The sequence below is a fragment of the Scyliorhinus torazame genome, chromosome 1, assembly GCF_047496885.1.
Source record: "Scyliorhinus torazame isolate Kashiwa2021f chromosome 1, sScyTor2.1, whole genome shotgun sequence".
Classification (NCBI taxonomy): Eukaryota; Metazoa; Chordata; class Chondrichthyes; order Carcharhiniformes; family Scyliorhinidae; genus Scyliorhinus; species Scyliorhinus torazame.
In genome coordinates, this window is record NC_092707.1 from 368322169 (window position 1) to 368334528 (window position 12360).

General features: G+C 47.6%; 1 protein-coding gene across 2 annotated transcripts in view; it reads left to right on the plus strand.

The window, feature by feature from the left end:
• Positions 1-12360, plus strand: part of LOC140426504 (CAP-Gly domain-containing linker protein 4) — a 628408-nt gene that overhangs the window by 355574 nt on the left and 260474 nt on the right. The window lies entirely within an intron of this gene.

A 12360-nucleotide genomic window follows, 5' to 3' on the forward strand; every position in this document is an offset into this window, starting at 1 on the left:
ATGGAAACTACGCCAACCATGATTACAATGAGGAAAGTGACTACTCGGATGATGAGTCAGAAGGGGACGACAGGAAACGCCATTGCAGTGGTTTAGCGGGAGTGAAGAGGTGATTACGAGAGATGCCCAGTCCGCTCAGGACACCAAGAAGTGTGAAAGCTTTAAGATGGCGCACACAGAGACTGAAAGCGATATTGCAGTAGCCGACTTTGGAGGAGAACAACTCAGCTGCAAACAAACTAATAACGGAAGATATAATACCCATTCTGGAGAAACTGGATCCAGAGGCAAATGGTGAGTCATCTCAGGCCTACGAAATGGTTCCGGCAGTGGACTCCCCGATACTCAAGGCCATTCCACCGAAAGATGAGTTAGAGGAGCAGATGGCTGTATCTGTATGCAGCTCCACAACCACAGATGATACTTACATCATACTACCAGATGAGATGAGCCAATACTTGGTTCTTCAGGAGAAGATGACCTATGCATTATCATTTTGGTTGATGAGGAGCCATCACTTTGGGTTCAAGCACAGGTTGCAGGAACAGAACCCAATGTTGGAGATGTGGCTCCTACCCAGACACCAGAGTGCAAGATTCTATAGCCAGCTACTGAAGGTGCAGACTTGACCACGACCGGTCAGTCCCTCAGAAGTATGCCAACACGAGACGGGAAACTGAAAGGTCTAAAAGTGGATAAGTCACCTGGACTGGATGGACTACACCCCAGGATCCTAAAAGAGATAGCTGAGGAGTTTGTGGAGGCATTGGTGATGATCTTTCAGAAATCATTGGAGGCAGGAAGGGTCCCAGAGGACAGGAAAGTGGCTCATGTAACACCACTGTTTAAGAAGGGAGGGAGGCAGAAGACGGAAAATTGTAGCCTGACTTCGGTCATAGGTAAGATTTTAGAGTTCGTTATTAAAGATGAGATCGCAGAGTACTTGGAAGTGCATGGTTAAAAAAGGACTGAGTCAGCAGGCTTTGTCAAAGGGAGGTCATGACTGACACATCTGTTGGAGTTCTTTGAGGAGATAACAAGGAAGTTAGACAAAGGAGACCAGTGGACGTGATTTATTTAGATTTCCAGAAGGCCTTTAACAAGGTGCCTGTCATGTGAGAGTCCCTTTAAGAAAAGTGTATTTTATCAAATGGCTGCAGTGATGTCATTGTGTGGGTGGAGCTGGAATGTGATTCTGTCTTTTACTTTTGTTTTGAGCTGGGAGCTGTTTTTGGCTCTGTGTTTTACTTTCGGTTTAGACCTTTGGAAGCTGGATAAAGACAGAGAAGTCTTGTGTGTGTGTGTCGCTCTATGCAGGTTAAAAAGGTGTCTCCAGATCACTTGATGACTTCAAAGTAATAACTGTTTTCTGTAAGGAATTCAAACCTACTGTTTTGTGGAAAAAAAGGTGTTTTGACTTATGGATGTTGTTAGGAAAGTTATTAAGGGTTACCTATAGAGTATTGCATCTGTGGGGATTATCAATGATGGTAGTTAATAAACTGTTTACTGTGTGTTTATAAAGTGTTCACTGAATTCATAGGATAAACATTGTTTTGTTCTAAAAATACTTAAGGTCTCTGTTGCATAACACCTGGAGAGTGGACCCTTGTGCTCCCCATAACCAAAATCTATTAAACGTTGTAGGTTAGGTGAACTCCATGATATACTTTGGTGTTCTCTAAACCCTGGCCCATTAAATGCCGCATAGGAGATTGTTAAATAAGTTAAGAGTCCATGGTGTTAAGGGTAAGATCCTGGCATGGATAGAGGATTGGCTGACTGGCAAAAGGCAGAGAGTGGGGATAAAGTTTTTTTTTCAGGATGGCAGCCGGTGACTAGTGGTTTGCCTCAGGGGTCTGTGCTGGGACCATAACTTTTCACGATATACATTAATGCTCTGGAGGAAGGAACTGAAGGCACTGTTGCTAAGTTTGCAGATGATACAAAGATCTGTAGAGGGACAGGTAGTATTGAGGAAGCAAGGGGGCTGCAGAAGGATTTAGACAGATTAGGAGAGTGGGCAATGAAGTGGCAAATGAAATATCATGTGGAAAAGCGTGAGGTTATGCACGTTGGAAGGAGGAATTTAAACATAGACTATTTTCTAAATGAGGAAATGCTTAGGAAATCAGAAGCACAAAGGGACTTGGGAGTCCTTGCTCACGATTCATTTAAGGTTAACGTACAGGTTCAGTCGGTAGTTAAGAAAGCAAATGCAATGTTAGCATTCATGTCAAGAGGGCTAGAAAAGAAGACCAGGGATGTACTTCTGAGACTGTATAAGGCTCTGGACAGACCCCATTTGGAGTATTGTGAGCAGTTTTGGGCCCCGTATCAAAGGAAGGATGTGCCGGGCTTGGAGAGGGTCCAGAGGAGGTTCACAAGAATGATCCCTGTAATGAACAGCTTGTCGTATGAGGAACGTTTCAGGACTCTGGGTCTGTACTCGTTGGAGTTTAGAAGGATGAGGGGGGACCTTATTGAAACTTACAGGATACTGCGAGGCCTGGATAGAGTGGACGTGGAGAGGATGTTTCCACTTGTAGGGAAAACTAGAACCTGAGGACACCATCTCAGACTAAACGGACGATCCTTTAAAACAGAGATGAGGAGGAATTTCTTCAGCCAGAGGGTGGTGAATCTGTGGAACACTTTGCCGCAGAAGGCTATGGAGGCCAAACCGCTGAGCGTCTTTAAGACAGAGATAGATAGGTTCTTGATTAAGAAGGGGATCAAGGGTTATGGGGTGAAGGCAGGAAAATGGGGATGAGAAAAGTATCAGCCATGATTGAATCGCGGAGCAGACCCGATGGGCCGAGTGGCCTAATTCTGTTCCTATGTCTTATGGTTTAACAGGTACAGAGCGCCACCCCCCCCTGCCTGCCTCTCCCCAAGACCTCTGAATCTGAGGCATTTACCCCGCCCATATAAACCTGTTATAAACCGATCCAGCCCTCAGAAAAACACTTTGGAGATTGTCTTCTGAGGCAGTGGAAATGGATTGGATTGGATTTGTTTATTGTCACGTGTACCCAGGTACAGTGAAAAGTATTTTTCTGCGAGCAGCTCAACAGATCATTAAGTACATGAGAAGAAAAGGGAATAAAAGAAAATACATAATAGGGCAACACAACATATACAATGTAACTACATAAGCACTGGCATCGGATGAAGCATCCAGGGTGTTGTGTTAATTAGGTCAGTCCATAAGAGGGTCATTTAGGAGTCTGGTGACAGTGGGGAAGAAGCTGTTTTTGAGTCTGTTCGTGCGTGTTCTCAGACTTCTGTATCTCCTGCCCGATGGAAGAAGTTGGAAGAGTGAGTAAGCCGGGTGGGAGGGATCTTTGATTATGCTGCCCGCTTTCCCCAGGGAGCGGGAGGTGTAGATGGAGTCAATGGATGGGAGGCAGGTTCGTGTGATGGACTGGGCGGCGTTCACGACTCTCTGAAGTTTCTTGCGGTCCTGGGCCGAGCAGTTGCCATACCAGGCTGTGATGCAGCCCGAAAGGATGCTTTCTATAGTGCATCTGTAAAAGTTGGTAAGGGTTAATGTGGACATGCCGAATAGCCTTAGTTTCCTGAGGAAGTATAGGCACTGTTGTGCTTTCTTGGTGGTAGCGTCGACGTGGCTGGACCAGGACAGATTTTTGGAGATGTGCACCCCTAGAAATTTGAAACTGCTAACCATCTCCACCTCGGCCCCGTTGATGCTGACAGGGATGTGTACAGTACTTTGCTTCCTGAAGTCAATTACCAGCTCTTTAGTTTTGCTGGTATTGAGGGAGAGATTGTTGTCGCTACACCACTCCACTAGATTCTCTATCTCCCTCCTGTATTCGGACTCGTCGTTATTCGAGATCCGGCCCACTATGGCTGTATCGTCAGCAAACTTGTAGATGGAGTTGGAACCAAATTTTGCCACGCAGTCATATGTGTACAGGGAGTAGAGTAGGGGCCTAAGTACCTTGCGGGGCGCCGGTGTTGAGGACTATTGTGGAGGAGGTGTTGTTGTTCATTCTTACTGATTGTAGTCTGTTGGTCAGAAAATCGAGGATCCAGTTGCAGAGTGGGGAGCCAAGTCCTAGGTTTGGAGATTTGATATGAGCTTGGCTGGGATTATGGTGTTGAAGGCGGAGCTGTAGTCAATAAATAGGAGTCTAATGTAGGAGTCCTTGTTTTTGAGATGCTCTAGGGATGAGTGTAGGGCCAGGGAAATGGTGTCTGATGTGGACCGGTTGCAGCGGTATGCGAATTGCAGTGGATCAAGGCGTTCTGGGAGTATGGAGGTGATGCGCTTCATGATCAACCTCTCGAAGCACTTCATTATGACTGAAATCAGGGCCACTGGTCGGTAGTCATTGAGGCACGTTGCCTGGTTCTTCTTTGGTACCAGTATGATGGTGGTCTTCTTAAAGCAGGTGGGTACCTCGGAGTGGAGTAGGGACAGGTTAAAGATGTCCGCGAATACCTCTGCCAGCTGGTCCGCGCAGGCTCTGAGTGCATGACCAGGGATCCCGTCCGGGCCCGTCGCCTTCCGAGGGTTCACTTTCAGGAAGGCCAATCTGACTTCGGAAGCTGTGATGGTGGGTATGGGTGAATTATGGGCTGCTGGGCCACTCAACAGCGGATTGTTGTTTACCTGCTCGAACCGAGCGTAGAATCCATTGAGTTCAAATGGTGATTTCATCCATATACTGAAGCTCCATGAGCAATGTCAGTGTTGCTTTCTTCTTGGATTTGAACCGGTTGAGAGGTTTTCTCTCCATCTTGCTGACGATGTCCACCCTATTGGGAAGCTGCTCTTGAAAGGTGAAGGATGGTAGTGATGAAGATGGGGAAAAGGGTGGGAGCGATGACACATCCCTGCTTGACTCCAGTATTGACCTCGAAGGTCAATGAGGACTGTAGCCGACATCTTGTCATGGAGGAATTGGGAAATGCTGATGAATTTCTCCGGACAGCCGTCCTTTGACAGGGTCTTCAAAGCACTTCCTGATTGACTGTCAAAAGCCTTGATCAGATCGATGAAGGCCATGTAGGGTGGTTGATGTTGCTTCTGGCACTTCTCCTGAAATTGCCAAGTAGTGAAAATCATATATGCTGTTCCATGGTTTGGGCAAAAACCACATTGGCTTTGTGGAAGGATTTGTTCAGAGGACTGGGAGAAGGCGGCTAGCAAGAATTTGGACGATGATCTTCCTAGTGATAATCGTCCGAGGGATGGAGAGTACTGAGATTCCTCGGTACTTCCTACAGTCCGCTTTGTTTCCCTTCTTGAGCGGCACGGTGGCACAGTGGTTAGAACTGCTGCCTCACAGCGCCAGGAACCCAGGTTCAATCCAACATGTATTACTGTCCGTGTGTAGCTCATACATTCTCCTCATGTCTGCGTGGGTTGCCTCCAGGTGCTCCAGTTTCCTCCCACAAAGATGTGCAGGTTAGGTGGATTGGCCATGATAATTTGTCCCTTAGTGTCCAGGGATGTGTAGCTTGGGTTATGAGGTTACGGAAATTGGGGGGAAGTGGGTATGGGCAGAGTGCTCATTTGAAGGGTCAGTGCATACTCGATGGGCTGAATGCCCTCCCTCTGCACTAGGGATTCTATGATTCTTGAAGATGGTGGCATCCTTGAGATCAGCGGGAAATTCTTCTCGCTCCCAGATTTTCAGTAACACCGATCTCTTCTCCAAGTTTGAAAATCTATGTTGATATCCCATCCATTCCTGCGTCTTTTCCATTCTTCATGTGTTTTATGGCAACTTCAACTTTTTCCATGCTTGGTGGGAGTCCAAGATCATCTTTCATGGGGAGCTGGGGCATTTCTTGTCTCTCAAGAGTGTTTTGTCCTTTCTGCGCACCAATTTGAGGCCTAGAGTATTGGGCCCATATATTAGAACATAGAACATACAGTGCAGAAGGAGGCCATTCGGCCCATCGTGTCTGCGCTGACCCACTTAAGCCCTCACTTCCATGCTACCCCCGTAACCCAATAACGCCTCCTAACCATTTTGGACACTAAGGGCAATTTAGAATGGCCAATCCACCTAACCTGCACGTCTTAGGACTGTGGGAGGAAACCGGAGCACCCGGAGGAAATCAACGCAGACACGGGGAGAAGGCGCAGACTCCGCACATACAGTGTCCCAGCGGGGAATTGAACCTGGACCCTGGCGCTGTGAAGCCATGATTCCTATTGTGAAGCCACAGTGCTAGCCACTTGTGCTACCGTGCTGCCCATATTGCCTTGGAGGCACTGAAAAAGGGCGGTACAATAGGAGTCATGCCTCCAAAAGGGCGTTAGTTACACAGATAACACAGAATTTACTGTGCAGAAGGGACTACCATTGGCTGCTGAACAAGAGGTTCAGATGCCTGAACCGATCAGGGGAAGAACTGTTGCTTATATTCGTGGTTTGCTGTGCTCTGCATAATCTAGCTCTGGCAAGAGGTTAGCCATTAGACAGTGATGATTGCAAGGTAGCACCACCAGCTGCAGAGGATGAATCTAAAGATGGATCTGGTGAGGAGGCTGGGGAGGCACCGGGTGTGGACTTTGCGGTAAATGTCAGGAACCTTCAGGGAGGCAGGGACACCAGGGATGGCTTAATTCAATGCATCTTCAGCTAGGTGCCATGGCATGGCTTTAACCTCATGCCAGGGTGCCACCTCTTTAACAAAATGTATCTGAGGAGGAAATCCTATCACCCCAAAGTCAAATCACAACCTCTGTACTGAAAGTTGCAGTCCCTGCTATCTCTCATAACTGTGCTATGCACCTCTGGAAAACATGAATGATACAGGGGCTACTAAAGGAAAATCAATTATTATGACCACAGCAGACGTTATTTACTGAGCAAGCTAGATTCCAGAGAGAAACTTATCATACTACTCATAAACCTTTATTGTGTATTTTGAAAACGATGAAGAAGAGCTACCAACCCAAGAGCACAGAACTCCAATAACACCTTTAGGTTTTTGAAAATTTAAAGATTTATTAACAAGAAAGACAAACTTAAGCACAAAAGATTAAAGTTACACCTTTAAAACAGTCTTATAGAACGAACCCCCAAAATCCCACTTGGTCAAAACACACAACTGAACTACATTCTTGGCAACAAGTCCCTTATAAAGTTTTAACTATAAAAATGCAGTAATAATACTTAAGGCAAAGAATTACTGTTACTGTCAAAAACGTATGCCACTACTCGACAAACATTTCCATTTTGATGTGAAAATCCAAGATGAAGGTTCAAAAACAAACTGCTGGTGGGTGAGGGGGTGGTAGAATTTGGCAGAAGGCCCAAAAATCAGTTTCATGCTGACGTGAAATAATAGCGGGTTCTTCCAGTGCTGCCCGCCACGGTGGACCAGAAATTCCACAGGAGGCTATCGGGGAATTGATTTGCATCCCTGTAATGGGATTCAGATGAAGGCCTAATTGGAATTTTCCCCCGATTTCCTGTGATTCCAGTCTGGACCAACATGGTGTGCAAAAGTCAGGACTTACCTGAAGAAGGCCTGGGAGTGCCTCTGAGGTTTGGGGTGGAGGCCGCCAGTGACCCTCGACCCTGGAGCAACACAGCAGTGGGTGGAAAGGGCGGGACGGGACGGGGGGGGGGGGGGGGAGGAAGAACATCTATCAAGTGGATCTTCCAACTTTAGTGTCTTTCAGGAGGCCCATCTTCCAGCTTCAGAGTGTTCCTGGAGGTCCATCATTTTATCATTTTTCTTCTGGAAGTCCATCCTCTTTCTTCAACAGTGGATCAGAGCCATCACACGTCTTTTAACTATGGCACCTAGCTAGGGGAGAGGAGCGGGCATGTGCAGTATGGTTTGATTGAAGTATTGGTTTTATATTGATGTTTGCACATTTCTGGTATCTGTAACTGTTTACAATGCCAAAAAATACCTCAATAAAATTGTTTGTTAAAAAACTATGGCACCTAGATATAGTGATGGGAATGCCATCAAACCCACCCCGCCTTGAAAAATAGTGCATAAGCCTAGGAATGTTCCACAGCCAGAAGTTATGGCGGGGTTTCCCGTTGGCCTCTGCAGTGGGTAACATTTCCCGTCCCCGCCCCTGCCACGGGACATAGTTCTGGATTAGAGAATTCCGCCCAAAGACTTTCCTGGATGGCTGCTTTAAATTCACAACTTTCACGCCTCTCAAACAGATCTTGTTTCCAGGACATCTCCACCACACAGCCAGCACAACTCAGCTAATCATCGTTCCTTGAATATCTTTTCCCCCTTTCACCTCAGCTTCCATTGTTCCCAAACACCTCTTTGAACTCAACTTTTCCAAAATGAAAATCTTTCATGTTTCCCTTTTCTGTCTCTACTTTCAGTGCGTAAAATTTAATAGACCTTCTCCTGTTTATATATAAAACCTTTGTAAGTTGTAAAAAGTTCCTTCTTACCTCTAAACTTCCCTTTGAAATTCAACAGCTGATAAGCCAATTTCCTACTTATCTCATAATGCAAATTTTAAATCCAACCTATTTACTTGTAAATCCAACATTACCATAATCTCTCATTACAAATGCATGAACCTTACCTTTACGTTTTTATCTCTCAGTCCTCATAGACAAGCTGGCTGTAGTAACCATCCCCAGTTTAAGTAATTCTCAACACCGCACACAGCTTTCTTCACAAAACAACACCACAATCCCAAAAATATAGTAAAAATCTATCATCACATTGCACACAGTAACACAAATGAACATAACATAATGTGTTAAATGTCACACAGGAATCAAACATTACAACGGCGAAAATACATAATAACAACCATGAAAATCCTCTTTGTGTTCATGGTGCCTTAGACATATGTGAGTGCTGTGCCTTGGTGCCACACCCCCAATTTAATAATAATAATCTTTATTATTGTCACAAGTAGGCTTACATTAACACTGCAGTGAAGTTACTGTGAAAGTCCCCTAGTCGCCACACTCCGGCGCCTCTTCAGGACACGGAGGGAGAATTCAGAATGTCCAATTCATCTAACAGCATGTCTTTCGGGACTTATGGGAGGAAACCGGAGCACCCGGAGGAAACCCACACAGACAGGGGGAACGTGCAGACTCCGCACAGACAGTGAACCAAGCCAGGAATCGAACTTGGGACCCTGGCGCTGTGAAGCAACAGTGCTAACCACTGTGCTACCCAGTCGTAGTGGCATTAGAGGCAGCGTGCTAACTGCGCTGTCATGTTGGCCCCAATAACAGTTGTCCTCTGGTTGGTGGAGCCTGAGCAGGCTCCTTCAGAGAGGGCGTGTTCCGTATCATGGCTGGGTATTCCTCGGTCGTCGCTGCCTCCTCAATGCAGTGTGCAGCAGCTAACGCCTTTAACGTACTATCCCCTAGTCCAATCGGGGACAGGAATTGGGAATTCACTGGGATGTGTTGGGATTTGTCCCAGCAGTTGGACCCTAGGGAGGAGGATGGAGAGATTGTTTTAAAGCATTCTGTAAATAGTTACATACATAGAAGGGTTATTGGATTACGGGGATAGGGTGGAAGTGAGGGCTTAAGTGGGTCGGTGCAGACTCGATGGGCCAAATAGCCTCCTTCAGCACTGTATGTTCTATAGGAGCAGAAGGAGGCCTTTTGCCCTTCGAGTCTGCTCCGCCATTTTTCACGATCATGGCTAACCTGCACATCTTTGGATTGTGGGAGTGAAACCCATGCAGACATGGGGAGAATGTGCACATTCCACACAGACAGTGACCCGGCGCCGGATTGAACCCAGGTCTTCAGCGCCGTAGGCAGCAGTGCTAACCACTAAGAGATCATTTAATATGTGGCATTAATGATGAAGCAATACAAAAAAACCTTTTGGCAGAATCGGAAGTATATTCTGTATGGAAGATGGTCCTGAAGCGGAGCAGAAAGTTATATCTGTCAATGTAAAAGCGGGCAAAGTGGCCACTATCACAGAGATTGCTTCAGCCATGGAGAACATGGAGAAGGACGCCCAGGAGTTACAAAGTGCTCTGAGCAGCACAGTCCACCAGTTAGGGTGGGAAATCTCAAGCAGCATTTGTGCCAGGGGTGAAGGCGCTGGTCCAAGCAAGGAAATGAAAATGGGAACTGGAAGAGTCAGCAGGTATAGAAGATTAAATCCACCGCTTAGGATGGACTCAAGAGTGCGCAGAGTGTTACAGATGTGCGGGAAGCCAACTCCAGACATGTGCAGATTTAGGGAGGCTGAATGCTTCAGGTGTGGGAGAAAAGGCCATTTGATACTTGAGTGCAAGTATAAGCAGAGCCTGCCGAGCACGAGTAGATTGAACAGTAAAGCACTTGTATTCCGTATGGAAGATGGTCCAGAGGCGAAGCGCAAAGTTATATCTAACCTGGTCTATCAGTTTCAGGTGCGTTTCCTGTAACAGAACCACATCTGCCTTAAGTTTCTTAAGGTGTGCGAGTACACTTGGTGTTACCGATGGAAGTGGACATTGGGGATTCAGCCACTGTGGTGGGGAAGCAAACCGGCACCTTCAAGAAAGTCCATCCCTGCGGTTGAACAACACTGGGGCCAGGGTGATGATACATAGGGGGGAAGCCATAACGATAATAGGCACAACAATGATCCTCGTGAGCTATTGACAGCAATCCACTCAGCTGCCTTTAGTCATGGTGGCTGTTCAGAAACAAAGCTAATTGGGGCATGACTGGCTCCATAAGATCAAATTAAATTGGCTAGAAATGTCTTTGATGCTAGAGCTTCAAAGAAGGTTGCCCGATGAAAATAATCAGTAAGGGGACTTCCGGGTGCGGCGATGACCAGCTGAGTCGCACGTTTCGGCAGCTCCCTGTGAAACGGACTTTTGGGCTCTTGATAGGAGCCCCAACGGCAATTGTGACGGCTAAAAACACTGTGCGGTAAACCAGAAGGGAATCCCCCCTGGATACGGATGGAAAAAGGAGGAGAAAGTGGCCAGATTGCAGTGGATCCTTTAGAACAGCGGCAAGGAAGGCAAGCAAAAACCAAGATGGCGTCGGAAGGTGGCAGTTTAACATGGGGCCCTGAACAACAAGAGTTCTTGAAATGCTGTGTGGAAGAGATCAAAAAGGAAATGAAGAAAGAGCTGTTGACCCCGATACTACAGGCGATCGAAGGGCTAAAGGAGGAACAAAAGACCCAGGAGCGGGAGCTTCGGGTCGTGAAGGCAAAGGCAGCCGAGAATGAGGACGACATACAGGGCCTGGTGGTGAAGACGGAGACGCAGGAGGCACATCAGAAACGATGTGTGGAAAGGTTGGAGGCACTGGAAAACAACGCAAGGAGGAACAACCTGAGGATTCTTGGTCTTCCTGAAGGTGTGGAGGGAGCGGACGTCGGGGCATATGTGAGCACGATGTTGCACTCGTTAATGGGAGCGGAGGCCCCGGCGGGTCCGTTGGAGGTGGAGGGAGCATACCGAGTGATGGCGCGAGGACCGAGAGCAGGAGAAATTCCCAGAGCCATAGTGGTGAGATTCCTCCGTTTTAAGGATAGAGAAATGGTCCTTAGATGGGCGAAGAAAACTCGGAGCAGTAAATGGGAGAACGCGGTGATCCGTGTTTATCAAGACTGGAGTGCGGAGGTGGCAAGAAGGAGGGCGAGCTTTAATCGGGCCAAGGCGGTGCTTCATAAAAAGAAGATAAAATTTGGAATTCTGCAACCGGCAAGACTGTGGGTCACATATCGAGGGAGGCACCACTACTTTGAGACGGCGGATGAAGCGTGGACTTTTATTGTGGAATAAAAACTGGAATGAGCGGGTTGTTAAAAAGAACATTCGAACAAAGTGGTGGAGCGAATGTGGGGGGCAAAGAGGGGTTTTATGTACTAATCCTGCGATGTGGTAACTTTTCTCTCTCCCACAGGTGGTGATGGGGGGAGGAGGGGAGGTGGAGGAGATGGGGCGTTCGCCATTGGGGGCGGGGCCAAGGGAGAAGCGCGGGCTTGGTTCCCGCGCTATGATAATCATGGCGGGAATAGAGAAGCAGGAAGGAGGGGGCGTCGCACGGTGCGAGCCGAGGTCACGGGGGGAAGCCGAGGTCAGCCAGAGTTTGCTGACTTCTGGGAGCAACATGGGGGGAGTAATTACGCTAGCGGGGGATCTAGCGGGGGGGGGGGGGGTGGGAGGGGGGAATTACTGGGTTGCTGCTGCTGGGGAGAGGGGGGAGCTGGTATGGGAGAGGATGGGCGTGGGGGCACCGCCTGGGGGAGATACAGCTGCGTGGGAACCAGGTGAGGAGCTGGAAAAAGGTGATGGCTAATCGACAAGGGGGGGGGGTAGGAAGCCCCCCAACTCGGCTGATCACGTGGAACGTGAGAGGGCTGAACGGGCCGATAAAGAGGGCA